Source organism: Pleurodeles waltl, chromosome 10 (assembly GCF_031143425.1).
Source record: "Pleurodeles waltl isolate 20211129_DDA chromosome 10, aPleWal1.hap1.20221129, whole genome shotgun sequence".
Taxonomy (NCBI): domain Eukaryota; kingdom Metazoa; phylum Chordata; class Amphibia; order Caudata; family Salamandridae; genus Pleurodeles; species Pleurodeles waltl.
The window spans coordinates 15,730,628-15,750,627 of record NC_090449.1 but is presented as its reverse complement, the minus strand read 5'-3'; the positions used below and the strand labels follow the sequence as shown (position 1 = coordinate 15,750,627).

The 20,000-nt window shown below is 50.8% G+C and overlaps 1 protein-coding gene and 1 long non-coding RNA gene across 3 annotated transcripts in view; one reads left to right on the top strand and one right to left on the bottom strand.

Annotated features, from left to right (window-relative positions):
• LOC138260916 (uncharacterized) overlaps positions 1–18,639 on the bottom strand; it is a 183,343-nt gene extending 164,704 nt beyond the window's left edge. The window contains exon 1 of the long non-coding RNA XR_011199030.1: positions 18,539–18,639. This is a non-coding gene — a long non-coding RNA (uncharacterized lncRNA). The remainder of the gene's footprint in view (positions 1–18,538) is intronic.
• The window catches only part of PDZD4 (PDZ domain containing 4), a 297,010-nt gene that overhangs the window by 25,529 nt on the left and 251,481 nt on the right, over positions 1–20,000 (top strand). The gene's annotated exons all lie outside the window — the stretch shown is intronic.

Here is a 20,000-nt window from a genome sequence, read left to right as displayed (position 1 = left end):
ACAGTGTCAGTGTCTCAGGGAATTCAAGAGCTCAGGAGGTGGCTCAGACATTCCAGGCTTTGGGAGTGAGGTAGAGAAGGTACAGCCACCGTTCCTGGTTCTGCGTAAGTGGGAGTTTGGTTGAGGGTGGTGTCTGGTAGGTTTGTGGAAGTGTACGTGGTTGTTGAGGCACGTGGGGCCAATGTTCTGTAAGGGTTTGTATGTGTGCGTGAGGGGTCGGAAGAGTGCACATTTGTGGATTGGGGGCCAATGGGGCTCTTTAAGGTGCGGAGTGATGTGAGTGTGGGGTGGGGGGGTTGAGGGTGAGTCTGATGGCTGAGTTTTGCATTGTCTGGACTCTTCGGGTGAGTTAGGCACTGATTCCAACAAAGAGTGTGTTGCTGTACTCCATCTTGCTGGTGATAAGGGCTTGACTGATGGTTCTGCAAGTGTTGGCGGGGAGCCATTTGAAGATCCTTCTGAGCATCTTGGGTGTGGAGTCCTGAGACGGAGGCTGGGTTCACTTGGCCGGTTATGGTGAGATGGTTGTCAGTTACTAGTACAAGGTTTTTTACATGAGTTGCTGGTAGGGGTGAGGGTCCTAGCTCAGCAGGCCACCAGAGCAAGGAGTATTTGCTGAATATTACGTCCGTCTAGTCTGTGTTGAGCTTCAGGAAGTTGCTTTTCACCCAACTGGAAAATGTGCTAATGCAAGCGGAGCAATCGGTCTGGGTGTTTGGAGTCTTGTCAGAGAGCGAGATTATGAGCTGGGTGTCATCAGCATAGGGAATGATGCTGATTCCGTGGGCACAGATGATGCTGGTGAGTGGGGTCATGCAGGCATTGAACAGAGTGGGGCTGAGTGAGGATCTTTGTGGAACTCCGCAGATGAGGTTGACACATCCAATGTGAAGGGGGCCAGGCTGACCAACTGGGTGTGGCCTGTCGGAAGGAGCAAATCCATTGAAGTGCAGGACCTTGCATGGCGGTGTTGACTACTCATTGTATAAGGATGGTTGGGAGACTGTGTCAAAGACTTTGGAAAGATCTTGTAGGATGAGATCTGTGATGTAACCTCTGTCCATGTTGATCTGGGTGGCAGCGATGAAGGGGATCTCTCTACTTTGGCTAAGCCTGAATCGGGGCTGAGTGGTGTCAAAGAGGTGGGTGTTGGCGAGGTGGGTGTCAGAGAGGTGGGTGGTCTCTCTACTTTGGCTAAGCCTGAATCGGGGCTGAGTGGTGTCAAAGAGGTGGGTGTTGGCGAGGTGGGTGTCAGAGAGGTGGGTGGTCTCTCTATAGTGGCTGGGCCTGAATCGGGGCTGAGTGGTGTCAAAGAGGTGGGTGTTGGCGAGGTGGGTGTCGGAGAGGTGGGTGGTCTCTCTATAGTGGCTGGGCCCGAATCCAGGGTGAGTGGTGTCGAAGAGGTGGTTGTCAGTGAGGTGGTTGTAAGCGAGTTGGGTGTCAGCAAGTCGGGTGGCTACGAGTTTATCAACTTTTCCATTACTTTTTCCAGGTACCTGTAGCAGGGAGACAGTCCAGTAGTTGGCTAGCGCCTTGGTGCCTGCTAAGGGTCTCTTTAGGAGGGGGAGTACCGCGGCATGTTTCCAGGTGTCTGGGTAGGGCTGGTGACGATTGAGTCATTCGTGATTGGGATGAGGGCTATGGTGATGGATTCCAGACACTGATGAAGACGTGGTGAGGGCAGGCATCTGAGGGTGCTCCGGAGTGTATGGACTGCGTGGTTGTTGTGGGTTCTTGAGTGGTGATGGTGGCCCAGGTGTTCAGGGTGGCCCTCTGGGTGTCGTTGGAGATGGGCTGGAGGGCTGCAAGAGTGGAAGGGTCAGGATGAGGCGGAAGTTTTCAATGATGCTCGTGAGCTTGTTGCTGAACGCTAGGGCAGCCGGGTGCGGAGACCTTGAAAGGGTTAGGCTGGTGCAGTCTGATGCCTAAGAGGTGAAGTCTTTCACTGTGGCAAAGATTTCCTTGGCGCTGTTGGTGCTGCTTTGGGTGCAGTCGGTGGGCGCGGAGCATCTGGTGGCTCTGATTTCCCGATTGCAGCACCTGAGGGCAGATCAGTAGCTGCTCTCTGGTTTCTTCCTGACTTTGTATCTGCGCTCGAGCCACTTGCAGTGGTAGTTGTAAGCCTCAGACCCTCCGTGTAGCAGCTTCCTCGTGGCCGGTTGTCATGGTTTTGTTGGCTTTGAGGGGAGCCCAGGTATCAGTGCAAGGAGGGGTCCAGGCGCTGAAGCTAGAGATGGAGTCGGGGCGCTTGTGTTTGTGTCCAGGCCAGTGATGTAGGTCAGAAGTCCCGCGTGCTTCGGAGAGCTTGCTCCCGCTGCTTTGTGAAATGTTAATGGTGGTGTTTCCTTAGCGGGGTGGGGCGGGCGGTGGGCGCGCTGGAATTGATGAGGGCTTTCTTTGCACCATTTTGAAGTGTCTTGGAGCTGCCAATGGTGCCTCATCTCTCAAACAATAGTGTAGGAGCAGAAACGTTGTATCCAGGGCCACTGGAACTAAAAGATTATGCGCCTGCGGCGATTTCCGCATAATTGTAGATTTGCCGCATTTACCAACTAATCCATCATCTGACGCATAACCTGCAGATTTTTTAGAAAAAAAATGTTTCTAGCTCAAACGGTCCAAAAGTTACTAAAAACGCAGCGACACGTGTTGCAGCGAACTGGGGGGGCTCTTTGCAAAGCTTGACTGGTTACCTTCCTGTAAATTATTTCTTTATTTAGGTGTTAAACTGGTACTAATGAAGCGCAACTAATGTCCCTGGTTTTATCTCACCTTTGTCACTAACGCGCCCGCTGGGGCTCGGAGCACTTCATGACGCTGGCTTCCTCTTCTGACTCCTCCCCTTTTCCCTCTATTTGCCCTTCTGCCACCCTGTCGTTTACCCCCCCACACCTTCCCGATGTATCACCGCCCCCGCCTTCTGCACAGTGTTTCTCTTTCCCTCCAGCCCCAGCGCTCTGCGTTGAGAGGGAGCTCGGCCTCCTAAGCCCCGATACTGCACCATTCCTGCCTCTTTGTCTGCAGGGCCCCTCCCCCCCCTCCCCCCAAGGGTGGGTGCGGGGGTGGAAGTCACAGTTAATAACTACAACATATTTCACCTAGAGATGTAGCGCCTTTGGAATACTAAAGAGGCACCGCAGAGCTTTGTGCCCCCCGATGCCCAGCGCAGCATGGCCTGGCATGGCTGGGGCGCGGGGAAACATGTCCCTGGCACAGGGCGATGCCAGGGACACCGCCTGCCACTGCCGCCGGTGCTTGGCAGAGTTCAGACCCCTCCACCCCGCCCCGGAGGTTCAGATTTGGAGTTGACCTTTAAAGATTCTTCACATAGTGTGACCCACGTCATCTGCGTTTATTTCACCAACAAGGCATCTTTCTGAGAGGGGGGAGAGTGGAGGAGGCGAATAAAGCAGTGCTTAATTTGTGCTTGGTGTTTCCGGTGCTGAGCACCGGCACTTATTTTTGAGGGCCGGTGCTTATTCTTCAGCCTCAAGCAATTGCTGCGAGCAAAAGACACACATGGGAAAGAGGGAAGAAGGAAAAACCAAAAAGCGTCATAAAGGGAGAAAGTAGAAAGTTTCAGGATGAGGTGAAGGGGCAGGGGTGGCCGAAAATGGATTGAAGAGCCCCGAGGTGGCTTCAGGATTGCGCTGCCTCAGTATTCAGTGCTGGCAGATTTAATTAAAGCAGTATCGTGTTTAAGAGAAGGGCTTTGAGCACCTCTTAATTTACAAATTAAGCACTGGAAAAAAGCACTGGGGGTAGAACTCAAGGGGGGGGGTGGGGGCAGGTAGTGGAAAGACAGACAGTCGGTGTGAAGGGGAACCGAACGCGAATAAATAATATTCATGTGCTTTCCTAGCGCCTGGTTGTCCTCTTTCAAGCACTTCAAACCCCCCCATACACCTTATGCTGCAGATGCTTTCAAAACTTTGCACATAAATGGGGTCTGTTAGCATCCTCCCTGTCACGCGGCCTCCCCCCGGGTGCTTGCCCCTCTAGAACCAGAGCACTGCACTCATTTCACATTTAGAGCAGCAACCTGTCTAAGAGATGTCCCTCTTCCTGTCCGGAGGTCCGAGACCTACCCATCACCCCAAGTCCCATCCTCTTGAAGGGGACACAACTGATCACGTGTCTGCAGGAAGGATATACATTACACGATGAAGCAGTGTAACATCCCAACTCCAATTCACCTTTGTATTCTGTTATATATTATATGATTGTTCTTTTCTTCCTTTTTTAAATAAATTAATGAAACTGGTTGGAACTTTATATCATGACAAAGCTGGTGTTGATACTGTCTGGTAATATGACGTGCCTTTAATTGGCAACCATGCTCAGACAGTTCACACAAAGGTAATTGTCTAATGTACTGCCTGCACAAAATGCAACCTAAGAAAAACAAGTTTGATAAAAAAAAAAATACTGGAGATCAGATCACAGAGGGGGCAGTGTTGAGGCTGTGATGGCGAAGACTGAGGTGGTTTAACAGAGCTGTGTGTGGCCTGAGTGCAGGAACAGCAGGGGTGATGCAGGAAGGTCTGAGGTGTCTTCGGAGAGCTGTGTGTGGGCCTGAGTGCAGGAACAGCAGGGGTGCTGCAGGTCAGGTCTGAGGTGCCTTCGGAGAGCTGTGTGTGGGCCTGAGTGCAGGAACGGCAGGGAGTGCTGCAGGTCAGGACTGAGGTGTCTTCGGAGAGCTGTGTGTGGGCCTGAGTGCGAAAACAGCAGGGGTGCTGCAGGTCAGGACTGAGGTGTCTTCGGAGAGCTGTGTGTGGCCTGAGTGCGGGAACAGCAGGGGTTCTGCAGGAAGGTCTGAGGTACCTTCGGAGAGCTGTGTGTGGGCCTGAGTGCAGGAACAGCAGGGGTGATGCAGGAAGGTCTGAGGTGTCTTCGGAGAGCTGTGTGTGGCCTGAGTGCAGGAACAGCAGGGGTGCTGCAGGTCAGGTCTGAGGTGCCTTCGGAGAGCTGTGTGTGGGCCTGAGTGCAGGAGCAGCAGGGGTGCTGCAGGTCAGGACTGAGGTGTCTTCGGAGAGCTGTGTGTGGCCTGAGTGCAGGATCAGCAGGGGTGATGCAGGAAGGTCTGAGGTGTCTTCGGAGAGCTGTGTGTGGCCTGAGTGCAGGAACAGCAGGGGTGCTGCAGGTCAGGTCTGAGGTGCCTTCGGAGAGCTGTGTGTGGGCCTGAGTGCAGGAACAGCAGGGGTGATGCGGGAAGGTCTGAGGTGCCTTCAGAGAGCTGTGTGTGGCCTGAGTGCAGGAACAGCAAGGGTGGTCCAGGTCAGGTCTGAGCTGCCTTCGGAGAGCTGTGTGTGGGCCTGAGTGCTGGAGCAGCAGGGGTGCTGCAGGTCAGATGTTAGGTGTCTTCGGACAGCTGTGTGTGGCCTGAGTGCAGGGACAGCAGGGGGGCTGCAGGAAGGTCTGAGGTGTCTTCGGAGAGCTGTGTGTGGGCCTGAGTGCGGGAACAGCAGGGGTTCTGCAGGAAGGTCTGAGGTACCTTCGGAGAGCTGTGTGTGGCCTGAGTGCAGGAACAGCAGGGGTGCTGCAGGTCAGGTCTGAGGTGCCTTCGGAGAGCTGTGTGTGGGCCTGAGTGCAGGAACAGCAGGGGTGATGCAGGAAGGTCTGAGATGTCTTCGGAGAGCTGTGTGTGGCCTGAGTGCAGGAACAGCAGGGGTGCTGCAGGTCAGGTCTGAGGTGCCTTCGGAGAGCTGTGTGTGGGCCTGAGTGCAGGAGCAGCAGGGGTGCTGCAGGTCAGGATTGAGGTGTCTTCGGAGAGCTGTGTGTGGGCCTGAGTGCAGGAACGGCAGGGGTGCTGCAGGTCAGGTCTGAGGTGCCTTCGGAGAGCTGTGTGTGGCCTGAGTGCAGGAACAGCGGGGGTGATGCAGGAAGGTCTGAGGTGCCTTCAGAGAGCTGTGTGTGGCCTGAGTGCAGGAGCAGCAGGGGTGATGCAGGAAGGTCTGAGGTGTCTTTGGAGAGCTGTGTGTGGGCCTGAGTGCAGGAACAGCAGGGGTGCTGCAGGTCAGGTCTGAGGTGCCTTCGGAGAGCTGTGTGTGGGCCTGAGTGCAGGAACAGCAGGGGTGATGCAGGAAGGTCTGAGGTGTCTTCGGAGAGCTGTGTGTGGCCTGAGTGCTGGAACAGCAGGGGTGCTGCAGGTCAGGTCTGAAGTGCCTTCGGAGAGCTGTGTGTGGGCCTGAGTGCAGGAGCAGCAGGGGTGCTGCAGGTCAGGACTGAGGTGTCTTCGGAGAGCTATGTGTGAGCCTGAGTGCAGGAACGGCAGGGGGTGCTGCAGGTCAGGTCTGAGGTGCCTTCGGAGAGCTGTGTGTGGCCTGAGTGCAGGAACAGCGGGGGTGATGCAGGAAGGTCTGAGGTGCCTTCAGAGAGCTGTGTGTGGCCTGAGTGCAGGAGCAGCAGGGGTGATGCAGGAAGGTCGGAGGTGTATTTGGAGAGCTGTGTGGGCCTGAGTGCAGGGACTGCAGGTTTCTGCAGGTCAGGGCAGAGGTGCACTGCTAGAGCAGTGTGAATCTCAGTACAGGAAGAGCAAGGGCTGGCTTCAGGGTGGGACTGAGATGTATCAACAGAGCTCTGTGTGGATCTCACCCCTGGAACAGCAGACAGTGAAGGATCTCAGGATTGAGATGCATCAACAGAGCTCTATGTGGGCCTCAGACCTAGAACAGGAGGCGGTGAAGGATCTCAGGACTGAGATGCATCCCCACAGCTCTATGTGGGCCTCAGTCTTGGAATGTGAGGTGGTGAAGGATCGAAGGGCTGAGATACATCAACAGAGCTCTATGTGGTGTCAGTCCTGCAATAGGGGGCGTTGAATGATCTCATGACTGAGGTACATTGTGACCTGTGGTCGAAGTTCTTTAAAAAAAAAGTGATGCTGTGTGCAAATTGGGGCTGGTGAGCGAGCGTGTGGGTGGACTAAAAGTCGTGGCTAAAACAAAATATTCTTGAACTTTTTTCGGTCTTTCTCCTGCAGGTAACTACATATAAAATAAGGCACATCTTAAATAAAAAATAAATGCAAGTTAATCTGTGGTAAATGTCTTATCGTGCATTATAAAACCACTATTAGTTAATGCGCTGCAAAGGTCTGTGGTCTGTGACACTAACCAGAGAGCCACAGAACTGGTTAGTGCCGTGAAGGATAGTGACTTGTGCATGTTTAGTGCTTCGAGGTCCCAGCCTGATGCATAAAGCCCTGTAAGTGATCATTTTAAATTTGTATTACCCAAAGTACAAGAAAGGCTGCTATAAAATTCACAAAAATGTTTGAGGTAAAAAGTGCTTCCAAGATGTAGATTTTAGCAACACCCAGGCTGTACTAGTGCAACTTCTTTCTAACTCTCTTTTAAAAGCACACACTTCACAGCTCAGCTGGTAGCTCCCATACAATACCACGCAGAAGGACTAGATGTGTGTGGCACATCTGCATTGGTTTCCGGTGACAGGCACCATGACAGGAAGGCTGGCTGGTCTGTCTGCCCCTCCCTGGGGGTCCCAGCACAGGAGATTCCCTGCCTCACCATGCAGCTGAAGCATTTAAACTTTCTGAACTCGCTGTTCTGGGACAGTTACCTTTTCCTCGAAATTAGGGCAGTGCTTAATATAACCCAGTGGTTTCCGGTTAGGGACATCCCCACTTATTTTTTAGGCCAGCACTTTTTTTTCGGCCTCAAGTATTTACTGCGAGAGAAAGACACAGACGGGAAAGACAGAGGAGGAGAAAAACGAAAAAGTGTCACAATGGGTGAAAGCAGAAAGCTGCAAGAGTGAGCTGAGGGGGCAGGGAGTGACTGTAAATGGATTAAAGAGGCCCGAGATGGCTTCTGGATTACTCTGCCGTGGTCACACGTTTAAGTGCAGCAGCCGCGTGTTTCAGAGGAGAGCTCTGAGCACTGGCATGTTTTTATTCACAAATTAACCACTGACTTAGGTAAATCTTTTTGTTTAATTAGAAAGGTGTGGGCACATCGTGCCTTCTGATCCGCACACTTCCACCACTGCTTGTGAGCTTGGGGCATGTTCCGATGGTGCGCGTGCACGTGCGTGGTGACATAAGTATCTTTATTAATTCGAAGCATAAGGTATTTTGGACCTCGCTGCCGCTGGTGACTGCCTTCACACGGGGCATAACAACACGTCACTCCCAGTCCCCTAATGAGGAGACCCGTCAAGGACCCCACCTCATCGAGGCGCTAGAGGCGCTGTAACCAAGGCGCACATCTCCTCTTTCCAGCGCAGCGTGGGCGCCTCGGCCAATCATACTGTAAATTATAGCCCCCCCCCCCCCCCAAGCTCGTCTAAGGCACATTAAACTGAAGAGAATGGAGGTGCCTGTGGGTTGTGTGTTGGGGGAGGGGTGATTATGTACCAGCAGCCAGCGCTGCACAGCCAGAGATCCTTGTGGACTCGCTTGGGGCCACATGTACGAACACATTTTCCCATAGACACAGAATGGGTAAAACCCTTTGATACATCTGGCCCTTGGTACATTGCTGGAGAATTCTCTTCATTCTAATCTCTGGATAAATCTTATCAGCATGAGCCGTTTTCTTATTTCTTATTACTTGATTCTTCAAGAAGATCTTTCCTTTCATTCCTGAGGAATATCGCAAAAGTGTGGCCCTGACTACTGTAGAGCCTGGATCTGAGTATTAATAACTATTTATTCCACAAACTCCAGATGGCACAGAATGTGGGTGCGTAACTGATATCCTCAACACCCCAAAATGTCTCTGTGAGAGGAAGTCTGTGGAGTCTGCAGGGCTTGTGATCTATAAGGATCCCAGGGCCTCATTTACAAGGCCAGTGGGCACAGGGCACGCAAGTGCCTTGCTGTGCCACTCTGCGCCACCGGAAAAGTGTAGAAATGCACTGTAACTACAAGATGGGCACATTTCTGTCCTCTCCCCCTGAGCTGCTGCACAAATTGCTTCCATGCGCAAACGCAGGCACCCTTGCCCCAGGGCGCAAGGGTGACTGCATTGTGGGGATGATTGTTTTTGTCAGTGCTTAATTTGTGCTTGTTGTTTCCGGTGCTGAGCACCACCACTTATTTTTTAGGGCCAGGGCTTAGTCTTCTGCCTCAAGCATTTACTGCAACAAAAGACACACGGGAAAGACAGAGGAGGAGAAAAACGAAAAAAAGTCACATTGTGAGAAAGCAGAAAGCTCCAAGAGTGAGCTGAAGGGGCAGGGAGTGGCTTTAAATGGATTAAAGAGGCCCGAGATGGTTTCAGGATTACGCTGCTTCAGTATTCCCTGTTCGCACTTTTAAATGCAGGAGCGCATGTTTAAGAGGAGAGCTCTATTTTATTTACAAATTAAGCTTTGATTTTTGTGCAGAAAGGGACACCTTCCTGCACAAGAACCATCACAGGAGGTGTTTTCCTCTTTCTATGCGTGCTGCAGAATGCAGCAGACATGGAAAGAGGAAACAAGAAGAAGAACCAAAGATATTTCCCCCCATTACATCACTCTTACTCCACCCCTGAGGTGGGGTAGGAATGTGACGCATTCCCACACTTGTGAATTGGGAATGCGTCAGATTCCTTTGGGTTCCATGGGTGTTGCGTGGGAACACCCCAAGCAGCATCCATGGAACGCACCGCAGGGTTATGCGCGAAAGGGGGCCATATTTACAGGGCCATGAAAAGCCATTGCTCTGGTGGCCCTTCATGACATAGTACCCAGATGCCTCCAGTAGGCCCCCGCCCCAACACCCGCCAAACGAAGACCGACAGAGTCTGATTGTTTTTGGCATTGGAATAATTTTATTTACAAATTACAATTACTTAAAATCACAAATCATAAAAAACATATCCTGCAAGTCAAAATTCAACCCAGTCATAAATCACGATAATGACACAACCAAAGATCCTCCTGCGTCCCGAACACCGTTGGACCACACAGGTGAACCGTACTTCACCTGTATCCTTGGGGGGGGGGGGGGCGGTTCCCAACACCTCAACGCCCCTTGTCCTCGTGCTCCAGGTTCCGCCCCCACCCCAACACCAAGCTGCCGTGGGGGTGCAACTGGGTGGCCAGTAGCTGGAGCCCCTTGCCCACCCCAGCGATCTGGGTACCCTAACCCCCAAGCTGGTGTGTACATCCGCTGGTTGACTCAGGCCTGCAGGATCCTACCTTCGGTGTTATCTAGGGTACCCTGCCTTGGGTACCCCTCTGTTGCTTAGGGTGAATTTATTATCTCATTTCCCGCCTAGTATTCCCCCTCACACCTTATCCTACATCTCATGTCTAAAGGGATGGGAGGGTGGGTAACGCCGTTCACTGGCCGTGCCGCCCAAACCATCTCCACTAAAAAGGCTGAGGCCTGATCTGGGGAGCACTTAAATACCCCCCAAAGGAGGCGGTGGCACAGGCGGCCGGAAGTGACGCGCGCGTCGTCCGGAAGTGCCAAGGCCAGCAAACGTAAGACTAGCGGACAGGGATCGGGCCACGGCGGCCCCGGGCACTAAGCGCCGCGCCCCCACAATTGGGGAGGCGCTTTGTCAAAGGCGCAGGCAATCACATCCGCCTTCCACTGGTGCAGACCTCTAGGCTCTAAGATCAGCCTCTGGAAAAAGAATGGTAGTTTCTAAATTTGGAAAAGATGTTCTCTGGCTCCTTCTCTGTGGCAGCTGTTAAACTGTGGCCCACTATGCCTAAATACATCCCCTAGACTTTCAAGGCGCCTTCCGAAAACACTTAAAAACCTGGCATTTCTCGCCCTAGCCCAGTTGCTATAAGATGTATTAGGTCAGCTGCTGCTGTCTCCTAGTGTCTTCTTAGCGCCTGGAGCTTGGGGCTTTTTCCTAAGATCATTGATAGAGTTTTTAGAATTCTTTAAGTGTAGCGCCTTGATACCTGAGGGTTAAAGCGCTTTATAAATCTCTTTTCATTTCATTTCATTTCAGGGTTGAGTTTATCTCATTGTGCCTTGAAGCCTCCCCCCATCCCACCCCCTGCGCACATGAAAGGACTGAATGAACCCACACGTGCACTCGCCCCCCACCCATGAACCCCTCCTTTCACAGTCAGAGTTGCAGTGCCTTGTGGGATGCGCCCATGTGTTAGTGCTTCGGGCACCCATAAAGCTGGCGCCATTTTGGGCCACAGCTGAGGGTCTGTGTATTTTGTCCTGACCTTGTGTGCTTCACTTCTAAGGGTACTTTCCTGCCTCCTGGAAACCCCACTGGTCCCTTCAGGGAGGCCTAGGGTACAGACAGGCCTGAGCTGGGCAGGTGCTGCGGTGTCTGTCTCACTTAGAGGCACATTCACACCAGAGACAGACAGGCCTGAGCTGGACAGGTGGTGTGGTGTCTGTCGTGTGGGTGTCTGTCTCTCTTAGAGACACATTCACACCGGGGACTGACAGGCCTGAGCTGTGCAGGTGGTGCGGTGTCTGTCTCTCTTAGAGACACATTCACACGGGGCACAGACAGGCCTGAGCTGGACAGGTGGTGTGGTGTCTGTCGTGTGGGTGTCTGTCTATCTCTCTTAGAGACACACTCACTCCGGGACAGACAGGCCTGAGCTGGGCAGGTGGGGTGGTGTCTGTCGTGTGGGTGTCTGTCTCTCTCAGAGACACACTCACACCGGGTACAGACAGGCCTGAGCTGGGCAGGTGGTGCGGTGTCTGTCGTGTGGGTGTCTGTCTCTCTCGAAGACACACACCAGAGACAGACAGGCCTGAGCTGTGCAGGTGGTGCGGTGTCTGTCGTGTGGGTGTCTGTCTGTCTTAGAGACACATTCACACGGGGAACAGACAGGCCTGAGCTGGACCGGTGGGGTGGTGTCTGTCGTGTGGGTCTCTGTCTCTCTCAGAGACACACTCACACCGGGTACAGACAGGCCTGAGCTGTGCAGGTGGTGCGGTGTCTGTCGTGTGGGTGTCTGTCTCTCTTAGAGAGACACTCACACGGGACAGACTGCTTTGCCGAGAGGCCTGAGTGCCTCGTGGCTTAGCGCTATAAATAACATATATTTGGAGATTTGGGGTCCCTAGGCACGGCACCACTTCTGAGGTATGCCAGGAATTACCACCTGCCCAATACTATATTTTTATAGTTTAATTCCACAAACACAAAATGAAAACATCGAGGTAATTCTTAACAAAAAGAGCAAATGTCTTTCTGTTTCGTTTCAACACTAAATTTCACTTGAGATAGGGGCGCTTTCATATGGAATAGTTTATTCTGATCTCTGAGCAGGAAAGATCCCATGTGAAGAGTCAATTCAATTCAATTATCTTTATTGGGTTTAGAAAAATCAAACCACGAAAGAACATAACAAACCATAATAAATTAAATACATCATCAGGGCAGCATCAGATCAGGAGAACTAAAACACGAGAAGGAATACTGAAAATAACACAATTCACGAGCTGGGTCCTAAAACCGATTCATCGAGGAATTATTTAGTACATGATACTGACGGACCAATGCCTGCAGTAATAGCGCCCGTTCAGCTGACTTGGGAAAAGTGCCCCCAATATGGGGGGAGCGCGGCCCCTTAGGAATCGGGGCCGCCGTGGCCCGAACCCCTTCGTACTAGTTGTGCGTCAGGCTGGCCAGGTACTTCCGCCCTCACACCTCGCGAGGTATGGGGGTGTTGCGGCTACGACCGCCGATCCGGTTCCAGCCGCCGCGCTCCAGTGGGGGTACATAAGCCCCCCCCAGAAAGGCTCGGCCTTCTTGTGGCGCGGCAGCTGAGGATCAGACGGTTCGGCGTTGTCCCACCCACCCTCTCCTTTGATTTTAGGTTGGAGAAGAAGTACTAAAGTAACCAGAAGCAACAGAGGGGACCCCAAGGCTGGGACCCCGGGATAACACCAGGGATAGGATCCTGAAGTCCTGGACCAACCTGCGGATGTGCACACCAGGTTAGGGGGCACCGAGGAGATGTAGGTGGAACCGCGGTGTGTGGCAGTTCCACAACCGTGTTGGACCACGTAATCCAGGTGATTCTCCCAAGGGGCCCATCCTCATGATTCATGGAGGGTTCCTTAACCAAAATGTTCCCTCTTGGCTACTACTGAGTATTGAAGGATTAGGTAGGTGTTTTCGGTCCTGAAGAATCGCACTAGATACATTTTTTGACTACTAGCGAGAAACATGTTGACCAAGATATAGGAGTAGCGCAGGGGTTCCTGTGTCTACGTGCACTATCCTCTATATTAAGCGATTTAGGGCCAGATGTATCATCTAATTTTGCACTCGCAAACCGCGAAATCGGCCGTTTGCGAGTGCAAAATCAGGGTCTGCAATGCATCAAATGCATTCGCAGACCAAAAACAGAAAATTGCAAAAATTGCGATTTTCTGCGTTGCGACCTGGATGTTGCGAATCGCAATTTGCGATTCGCAAAATCCAGGTTGCAATGCAATTCTGCAAAAAATCACAAATTGCGATTTTTCGCAGAATGGTATTTTGCAAGTGCAAAATACCATGACCTGCAACCAGGTGGTAACCTGGTGCAAAGTGTAAAAATGCAGTAAAACTGCATTTTTAAATTTGATATGTAAAGCACACGTGCCCTTTTGGCATGTGGAAAAAAAAAATGGGGTGCAGGAGAGGGGGCCTTAGGCCCCCAGCACCCTGGCCCTTTGCTTTCCCCAAATTGCGATTTCTGTTTCAGAAATCGCAAATTGCGAAAATGCTAAAAATTCGCAGCTATGGGCCAACAGGCCCATAGCTGCGAATGGGGCCAGTATCGCAATTTGCGATTCGGTAATTGCATTTGTGATTTTTAAGAAATTGCAATTACCGAATCGCAAATGTGATACCTGGCCCTTTGCGATTCAGTAATTGCGATTTCTTAAAAATCGCAACTTCCGAATCGCACTGGGCCAGATTCATACATCTGGCCCTTAGTGACTAACAAGAACTTTTCTTGATTTTTTTAGGGGAGTTTAGACATTGTTCCATTGCCTCCCCGATATCTGTTTTTAATTATGTCAGAGGTCAAATACCTAATTAAAATATGTTGCACCTCTAGGCATTTTTAACTGTTTTTTCTTTCCTCATACCAATCCATTATTCATTTTTTTGACGGCTTGTCATTATCTGCAAAAGATCTCCGGCAAAGAGCCCCCTCGGGCATTGCAGCACCGCCTGACGAGGAGCAGAGCCCTATGATGAAGCATGTCACCGGATGGTGAGTGAGGTCTCTTGCTTAGAAGATTTTGACTCTCAGGGACCTGTGTTTTATGGATACATTTTGTTTATTGGAACTGTGTATATACTTTTTTTGATTTATAAGTTCAGGGACATCTATACACAGGACCAGGACGTTATTTCCGAACCTCCTGCTATATACTGTGCCCCCCCTTTTTGATTTGTATAGAGGGTAGGGAGCCCAGACCGCTGGGGTGGCCATGGGGCTCCCGCTCCTGGCCGCCCCGTTACACCCCTTGGCAGATGTTTGGAGGGGGGCGGAACCCGGAGCGTGTGGGCAAGGAACGGTGAAGTCAGGGGAGCCGCCCCCCTATGGATACAGGTGAGGTACGGTTCTCTTGTGTGGTCCAATAGAGGTTTGGGACAGAAGGGATCTTGTCACAATCATTTATGGTTACAGATTAAATCTTATGAATATGGTTATGTTACTGTAAATATGTTTGAAGTTTCTTTGAAGTGATTCATGGCTAAAATGTGTATTATGAAAGTAACAAGTTAAAAGTTAAAATAAAACTTCTTCCAACAAATAAGTTTGTCGGTCTGCGTATAGCCGGTGTGGGGTGAGGGCCTGCTGGTGGTCTCCGAGTTCTAGGCGCTATTACCACTCCAGGCTGGAGGAGCCTCTGATATTCAGACACTTGATGGAGTTACACGTGGACACGTTCACAGCTCTGCTTTAAAATGAAGTCACTTGTTTCCACCCCCATGGAAGGTGGAGCATTGAATGTTACTCACAGCCCCTCGGTAGTATGTCATCACATGATGCGCTCTGCTCTTGGTGTGTCCTCTGGTGCACACAGGGGCCAGTATCTTTCCCACTTATCACCCCTGGGGTATTTGTACCCCAAAAACCAACAAGAGCCTCTTTCCAGAAGATTGCTCCAAGTATAGCTCTGATCGCAGGTTTGACTGACAACATTCCTAGGCGCTAGAGTACTGTAACCGCGAAGTGCTTGTGGCGCTGAATGAGGTGGTTATGTACAGTCCTACAATGATATAATACAGTATACAGTCTCTAGGCACTATACTGGTGTAATTTTGAAGCACTTATGGCAGTGAAAACTGTGGTAGTGTGCAGACAACCCTGATATAGTATACACTCTCTAGACACTATAGAGCTGTAACCGTGAAGTGCTTGTGAACGTGAACATTGTGGTAGTGGAGAGACATACCCTGACATAGTATACACTCTCTAGGCACTATAGTGCTGTAACCGTGAAGTGCTTGTGACTGTGAATACTGTGGTAGTGTACAGACATACCCTGACATAGTATACACTCTCTAGGCACTATAGTGCTGTAACCGTGAAGCGCTTGTGATAGTGAATACTGTGGTAGTGTACAGACATACCCTGACATAGAATACACTCTCTAGGCACTATAGTGCTGTAACCGTGAAGCGCTTGTGACGGTGAATACTGTGGTAGTGTACAGACATACCCTGAAATAGAATACACTCTCTAGGCACTATAGTCCTGTAACCGTGAAGCGCTTGTGAAGGTGAATACTGTGGTAGTGGAGGGACATACCCTGATATAGTATACAGTCTGTAGGCGCTATAGTAGTGTAACTGGAAAGCATTTGTGGCAGTGAACACTGTGGCAGTGTACACACATATCCTGATATAGTTCAAAGCTACGAGGAACTGTAGTGCGGTACCCATGAAGCTCTTGTGATGGCGAATGCTGGAGTTGTTGATAGATCTAATCTGATGTAATACAGGGCTTCTAGGCACTATAAAGATATAACATGAGGCACTTGCAATGGATGTGTACAGGCCTACTCTGATATAGTACAGGGCTTCTAGGCACTATAGAGCTATTACCACGAGGGGCTTGCTATGGTTGTATACAGGCCTACTCTGATATGGTACAGGGCCTCTAGGCACTAAAGTGGTGTCACCATGGAGCGCATGTGGCAGTAAACACTCTTGGTAGTGTAAAGATATACCCTGATATAGTTCACAGTTTCTATGCATTATAGTGGGATACCCATGAAGCTCTTGTGACTGAATGCTTCAGTTGTTCATAGATCTACCATGATATGGTATACTGCCTCTATACACTACAGTGGGGTTGCCATGAAGCACCTGCAGTGGTGAATGCAGAGTCTGTGTACAGGCCACCCAGATAGAGTACACCATCTCTACAATATTGTGGTGTAACCTCGAAGTGCTTGCAGCAAGAAATCTTGTGGTAATGTTCAGAAGTAGACTGATGTAGTATACGGCTTCTAGACACTATAGTGGTGTAACTATGAAGCGCTTGAGCTACTTTGATATAGTACACGGCCTCTAGACACTACAGTGGTGTAACCATGGTAGTGTACAGGCCTACTCTGATATAGTGTACGGCCTCTAGACACTATAGTGATGTAACTGTGAAGCTCTTGTAATGGTGGCGTATAAGCGTACTCTGATATAGTACACGGCCTCTAGACACTATAGTGGTGTAACCATGAAGTGCTTGAGATGGTAGTAAAGGCCTACTCTGATATAGTACACGGCCTCTAGACACTATAGTGATGTAACTATGAAGCGCTTGCGATGGTGACATACAGGCCTACTCTGATATAGTACACGGCCTCAAGACAATATAGTGGTGTAACCATGAAGTGCTTGCGAAGGTAGTGTAAGGCCTACTCTGATATAGTACACGGCTTCTAGACACTATAGTGGTGTAACCATGAAGCACTTGCGATGGTGACGTACAGGCCTACTCTGATATAGTACACGGTGTCTAGACACTATAGTGGTGTAACCCTGAAGCACTTGCGATGGTGGAGTACAGACCTGCTCTGATATGGTGCACGGCCTCTAGACACTATAGTGGTGTAACCAAAAAGCGCTTGCGATGGTGACGTACAGGCCTACGTTGATATAGTACACGGGATCTAGACACTATAGTGGTGTAACCATGGTAGTGTACAGGCCTACTTTGATATAGTACACGGCCTCTAGACACTATATTGATATGCCTATGAAGCGCTTGCGATGGTGGCGTACAGGCCTACTCTGATATAGTACACGGCCTCTAGACACTATAGTGGTGTAACCATGGTAGTGTACAGGCCTACTCTGATATAGTACAGAGCCTCTAGACACTATAGTGGTGTAACCATGGTGGCGTACAGGCCTACTTTGATATAGTACACGGCCTCTAGACACTAAAGTGGTGTAACCATGAAGCGCTTGCGATGGTAGTGTAAGGCCTCCTCTGATATAGTACACGGCCTCTAGACACTATAGTGGTGTAACCATGGTAATGTACAGGCCTACTCTGATATAGTACACGGCCTCTGGACACTATAGTGATGTAACTATGAAGCGCTTGCGATGGTGGCGTACAGGCCTACTCTGATATAGTACACGGCCTCTAGACACTATAGTGGTGTAACCATGAAGCGCTTGCGATGGTGGCGTACAGGTCTAATCTGATATAGTACACGTCCTCTAGACACTATAGGGGTGTAACCATGAAGCGCTTGCGATGGTGGAGTACAGACCTGCTCCGATATGGTACACGGCCTCTAGACACTATAGTGGTGTAACCATGAAGCGCTTGCGATGGTGAAGTACAGACCTGCTCCGATATGGTGCACGGCCTCTAGACACTATAGTGGTGTAACCATGAAGCGCTTGCGATGGTGGAGTACAGACCTGCTCCGATATAGTACACGGCCTCTAGACACTATAGTGGTGTAACCATGAAGCGCTTGCGATGGTGGAGTACAGGCCTACTTTGATATAGCACACGGCCTCTAGACACTATAGTGATGTAACTACGAAGCGCTTGTGATGGTGGCGTACAGGCCTACTCTGATATAGTACACGACCTCTAGACACTATAGTGATGTAACTATGAAGCGCTTGCGATGGTGACATACAGGCATACTCTGATATAGTACAGGGCCTCTAGACACTATAGTGGTGTAACCATGGTAGTGTACAGGCCTACTCTGATATAGTACACGGCCTCTAGACACTATAATGGTGTAACCATGAAGCGCTTGTGATGGTGGCGTACAGGCCTATTCTGATATAGCACACAGATTCTAGACACTATAGAGAAGTAACAATGAAGAGGTTGTGGCAAGGAATGCACAGGGGTAAACTCATATAGTACACGGCCTCTAGACACTATAACAGCATACTATGAATGCTGTGGTGCTGGCAGAGGTAATAACAATTTGTAGGTGTGCGCCACCCACTCTGTTGTGGAAACACCTTTTCACAAGAGTAGTGAAGAGCACGGGATGCCGCAAGCTCTGCTCAGAGGCTGCGGGTAGGAGTAGAGGCTGTGCACCACTGTCTGTCTCACTCTCTGTGCTTCCTGTCCCCTCCCTCACGACGCTCACCTACACAGACTCTCCCTTCCACCACCAGCCCGTCTCTCTCCTCCTTTTCACAGCCGCCTCTGTCTCCGGGCATCCTCCTCTGTGCTCATCCATCCTTCACTCTCGCCTTTCCCATTGCTTCTCAGCCCTCACCCCCCACTCTACCTCCCAGTCCCTGCTCTCCGCCCTCGCTCCCCCTCTCTCCCTCCCTCTCTTTCCCATGCTCTCTTTCTTCCCTCCCCCCCCTATCTCTTTCTCGCTCTCCTATTCTCCGTCACTCCTTCTCTTTTCTATATTTCTTTTCACTCTTTGACACTCACCGTCTGCTCTCGCTTCCTGTTGTTGCACCCCCCTCCCCCCCCCAATCTCTCCTTTCTCCGGTCTCCTCTGTTTTCTCTCTGGGTTTGTAATATCCCCCTTTCTTCCCCTTTGCTTGTTCCCTCTCTAGCCCCCCGGGTCCTGCCCCCCCCCCCCCCCGTGGTTATTTCAGCTGCTACTGACTCTGTACTCTGCCCCTGGGAGGGGAGGGGCTGCGCACCCCCAATGAGCTTCACAAACCTCTCCCCCTTGGTGACTGAAAGGGAAGGAAGCTGCGAAAATAATATTAAAACCAATATCTAATTACAGAAAAACATCCCCACCCCCAGGTCTGCGGCCCCATAAACAACACCGCCCCCCCCCCCCCACCCCCGCCCCGAGGCACCGTCCAAATGACAATCTTTGGAGCCTCCCAGCACCCACATATTGTGTACCTCTGCCCCGGGGGCTACGTTTTTATTTATTTTGTTGTACTTGAACATGTTTAATAAAACTCAGACCTGACCCCCCCAACACCTACAGAGCCCCCTCATAGCACATAAAGAAAGCGCAATGCTGGTGTTGTGAAAACATATCAGTATGGAGTATATTACAATGAGAGAAAAACAGACACACACAGACAGGTACACACACAGACACACACGCGTGCACATAGACAGAGACCCCCGGGCACACACAACCCCCCCCCCCACACACGCGCACAACCCCCCCCCCCCCCCGCACACACAGACTCACACACACACCCGCACACATCGACCCGCATGCACACACCCCCACACGCACACACAGACCCGCATGCACACACCCCCACGCCCATACACACACCGGCACACACACGCGCACACACACCTGCACACATCGACCCGCATGCACCCACCCACGCACACATACACCCGCACACAAACACACACAGACCCACATGCACACACACGTGCACACTCTCTCCCTCTCTCTCTCTCTCTCTCTCTTTCAATGACAAGGTTACGTTTTTTAAATGCGCGGATGATACCTTTCTGGTGTTTAGTGTACTTTTTAAATACACATATAAATGTACAAAACCCACTGAAATTCACCAGCTATTGTTACTCTCGCACCCACCGTCACGCACAGTTTTGTCATTGATAATTTCATTGCAAATGTTACAGTGATGATATAAATTATGTCA